The sequence below is a fragment of the Polypterus senegalus genome, chromosome 3 (assembly GCF_016835505.1).
Source record: "Polypterus senegalus isolate Bchr_013 chromosome 3, ASM1683550v1, whole genome shotgun sequence".
NCBI classification, from domain to species: domain Eukaryota; kingdom Metazoa; phylum Chordata; class Cladistia; order Polypteriformes; family Polypteridae; genus Polypterus; species Polypterus senegalus.
Window position 1 is genome coordinate 66,482,616 of NC_053156.1, and position 5,083 is coordinate 66,487,698.

Here is a 5,083-nt window from a genome sequence, read left to right on the forward strand (position 1 = left end):
GACTTGCAACACAGATTGACTCCTTCACTTCTTGGATGGACCCTACAATGCCCTCATGTGGTGATTTGAGACAATGCAAGTTTTCACGACTCCAACCATGTGAAGGAAAGGTTTGAAACCAGCTAACACAAGATAATGGCATTTCTGTCATTTTATTCACCATTTCTCAACCCAATTGGCTATATGACATGGTGGTACTGACACCAGCCCAATCACTTCCATTGTCCATACTGCAGCTTTGATTTTTGTTTAATGACGAGAAAGTCTGAGAAAAAAAGCTTTTAGCTTCTGTGTACAGATAGCTCTACAGCTGAACATTCTTGTGTGCCTTCATGTCGAGCTTCCAGTAAGTAAAACAATGTACTTAGTTTTTATACATTTCACGTCAATGCGGAAACAATCTAAATGGATTGTCACTTTCCAGAGAGAGAGCGTTACGGTGAGACCCCACACTTGAGTTTGTAGCCGGCGTTTTTAAAAAGAGGTTTTTCACGAGAAGCAAATGTTGAAGAAAGCAGTGGTTCTTGCATTGGTTGAGTGGAACAATTTCTCCATTCCACTTTCAAGACTGGGGTTTGGGAGAGATGAAAGTGACTGACAGAGGATGACACACAGGACAATGAGGAGAAGGATGATAAAATCCTCAAGGTTCACAGCTATACTTTGGCTCTGGATCCAGTAGGTGTCAACCTAGCGCTTGATGAAAACATGTTACTTAAGGAGGAGATTCTCAAGCTGAGGAAACAAACTGAGACCTTAACAAAAGAGCAACAGTTTGGCATCAACTGCTTTGCTGGCTCAGACAGAGACATTTGCTTTTTACAAGTTAAGTTGTCCAGAAGACTTCCTGCTCTTATGTATTAAGCTTATTTATATATTCACCTGTCCGTGAATAAAGTTTAATGACTTCTTCTTCTTCTTTTGGCTACTCCTGTTGGGGGTTGCCACAGTGGATCATCATCTTCCATATCTTTCTGTCCTCCGCATCTTATTCTGTTAATACAATCTCACCTCTCTGTCTCTCAACTGTCCAACTTGAGCTGACCCTCTAATATACTAATTTCTAATCATATCTATCCTCGTCACACCCTGTGCAAATCTTAGCATCTTTAACTCTGCTACCTCCAACTCTGTCTCCTGCTTTCTGGTCAGTGCCACTGTCTCCAACCCATATGACATAGCTGGTCTCACTACTGTCCTGTAGACCTTCCCTTTCACTCCTGCAGATATCCATCTGTCACAAATTACTCCTGACACTCTTCTCCACCCATTCAACCCAGAACTCTCTTTTTCACCTCTCTTCCACAATCCCCATTACTCTGTACTGTTGATCCCAAGTATTTAAACTCATCCACCTTCGCCAACTCTGCTCCCTGCATCCTCACCATTCCACTGACCGCCCTCTCATTAACACACATGTATTCTGTCTTGTTCCTACTGAACTTCATTCCTCTTCTCTCCAGAGCAAATCTCCACCTCTCCAGGGTCTCCTCAACCTGCTCCCTACTATCACTACAGATCACAATGTCATCAGCAAACATCATAGTCCATGGGGACTCCTGTCTAATCTCATCTGTCAACCTGTCCATCACCATTGCAAATAAGAATGGGCTCAGAGCTGATCCCTGATGCAATCCCTCTTCCACCTTGAATGCATCCATCACTACTACTGCAGACCTCACCACTGTCACACTTCCCATGTACATATCCTGTACAACTCTTACGCACTGTTCTGCCACTCCCAACTTCTTCGTACAATACCACAGCTCCTCTCGAGGCACCCTGTCATATGGTTTCTCCAGGTCCACAAAGACGCAATGCAACTCCTTCCGGCCTTCTCTAAACTTCTCCATCAATATCCTCAGAGCAAATATAGCATCTGTGGTGCTCTTTCTTGATATTAAACCATACTGCTGCTCACTAATCACCACCTCCCTTCTTAACCTAGCTTCCACTACTCTTTCCCATAGCTTCACGCTGTGGCTCATAAATTTTATCCCCCATAGTTACTACAGCCCTGCACATCCCCCTTATTCTTAAATATCGGCACCAGTAAACTTCTTCTCCACTCCTCAGGCATCCTTTCACTTTCCAAGATTCCATTAAACAATCTGGTTAAAAACTCCACTGCCATTTCTGCTAAACACCTCCATGCTTCCACAGGTATGTCGTCTGGATCAACGACCTTTCCATTTTTCATCCTTACTTCATCCGTGCTAATCCGTTGCACTTCCTGATTCACTATCTCCACATCATCCAACCTTCTTTCTCTCTTGTTCTCTTCATTCATCAGCTTCTCAAAGTACTCTTTCCATCTGCTCAACACACTCTCCTGGCTTGTATGTTTCCATTTTTATCCTTTATTACCCTAACCTGCTGCACATCTTTCCCAGCTCAGTCCCTCTGTCTAGTCAATCGGTACAGGTCCTTTTCTCCCTCCTTAGTGTTCAACCTCTCATACAACTCATCATTCGCCTTTTCTTTAGTCTTCGCCACCACTCTCTTCAACTTGCACCTTATCTCCTTGTACTCTTGTCTACTTTCTGCATCTCTCTGACTATCCCACTTCTTCTTCGCCATCCTCTTCCTCTGTATACTCTCCTGTACCTCCCAATTCTACTACCAAGTATCTTTTTATTCCTTCCTCTGTCCAGACGTCACGCCAAGCACCCTTCTTGCTGTCACCCTTACAACATCTGCTGTAGTTGCCCAACCGTCTGGTAACTCTTCACTGTCACCCAGTGCCTGTTTCACCTTCTCCCTAAACTCAACCTAACTTCCGCCATTTGATCTTTGGCTCTACCCTTACTCTCTTCCTCTTCTTGATCTCCAGCATCATTCCACAGACCACGGTCCTATGCTGCTTAACTACACTTTCACCTGCCACCATTTTGCATTCTTCAATCTTCTTCAGATTGACTCTTCTGTGTAGGATGTAATCTACATGTGTACATCTTCCTCCACTCTTGTACATCACCATATGTTCCTCCCTCTTCTATCAATACGTATTCACCACAGCCATGTCCATCTTTTTAGCAAAATCCACCATCATCTGACCTTCTTCATTCCTCTTCTTGACACCATACCTACCCATCATCTCATTGTCTCCTCTGTTCCCTTCACCAACATTTCCATTGAAATACGCTCCAATCACCAATTTTTGTGCCTTGGGTACAACTGTTAATCACTTCATCCAACTCACTCCAAAAATCTTCTTTCTCATTTATTGCACACCCAACTTGCGGGGCATATGCACTAACAACATTCATCGTCACACATCCAATTTCTAGCTTCATAATTATTACTCTGTCTGACACTTTTTTCACCTCCAAAACACTCTTGACATACTGTTCCTTCAAAATAACCCCTACTCCATTTCTCCTCTCATCCACACCATGATTGAACAATTTGAATCCACCTCCGATCCACCTGGCCTTACTCCCATTCCATATAGTCTCTTGTACGCATGATATATCAACCTTCCTTCTCTCCATCATATCTGCTAACTCTCTCCCCTTACCAGTCATACTGCCAACATTCAAAGTTCCTACCCTCATAGTTTTTATTTTCCTTTGTCTTCCTGTGGGAAATGCCTGCACCCATTTTCCCACTGGTATAGCACAGCCACAAGCACTAAATACAGTTCAGCGCAGAAACTTTTCTTCTTTTCTTTCTCACCCCTCTGCTCCTCCAGGTGAGCTTTGTCTTCTTCCACTCGACTCTGGCTCTCAGAGGAGCGGCTTCCGGCTCTTCCCGTCCTTGCTCTGGACACAGTGGCTTCCCTTAAAACAAAAGTGATCAAAGCACATAGAAACTCTCCCTGGTTTAATGAAAACACTCGAGCTCCTAAATTAGAGTGTCGAAAACTGGAGTGCAGATGGAGAACAACAAAGCTACATGTCTTTCATATTGCATGGACAGAGAGTGTTAATAAATATAAAAAAGCCCTTTTTAAAGCTCGCTCAGAATACTATTCTACATTAATAGATAGCAATAATAAAATCCTATTTAGAACAGTGGCTAAATTAACAAATGAGAATTCAGATCAACAGTGCAAAATACCAACAGATATTAGCAGTACAGACTTTATGAACTTCTTCAATGAGAAAATTAAAAATATAAGATCCCAGATCTCAGCATCACAGTACAAACCAAATACTAGCTTAGCAAGCCCTGTCTCACATTGCATTCAGCACTTTAGTAATTTTAATCCTGTAACTGAGCAGGAAGTCTTAACTTTAATTTCTAAAATGAAGCCAACTACTTGTTCCCTAGATCCAGTGCCAACAAAACTAGTAAAAAGTGCCATGGATGTTCTTGCAGCGCCTATTCTAAACATTATCAATAGTTGATTGAAGTGTCAGTCATTAAACCATTACTTAAAAAGTCAGACCTAGACCCACACATACTAAATAATTATAGGCCTATTTCAAATTTACTGTTTCTCTCTAAAATACTAGAAAAAGTAGTCGCCAGTCAGCTTCAGTCACACCTTACGCATTACAATTTATTTGAGAAATTCCAGTCTGGTTTTCGCACTGGTCATAGTACAGAAACAGCACTAACATGGGTTGTAAATGACATTCTGATATCCTCTGATGAAGGAAACTCCACTGTAATTATGTTGTTGGACAGCATTTGACACCATTGACCATTCTATTTTACTGCACAGGCTAGAAAATGATGTTGGGCTTACAGGCCCCGTGCTCGCTTGGTTTAGTTCTTATTTATCAAATCGATTCCAATATGTACAGAAATGTGCTGACAGTACTCCATCATTATACACAGAAGTTCAATATGGTGTCCCGCAGGGCTCAGTACTGGGACCTTTACTGTTTTCACTTTACATGCTTCCACTGGGATCTCTCATTAGGAAACATAATGTTAATTTTCACTCGTATGCAGATGACACCCAGTTATACCTTTCATTTAAATCAAATGAAGTTTCTCAGATGTTGTCTTTAATTAGTTGTGTTAGTGAATTAATGGAGTGGATGAACTACTTGTCTTTAAATACAGATAAAACAGAGATGTTAATTGTTGGAGGGAATGACGCTGATCACAACAATATTCTGTCATCATT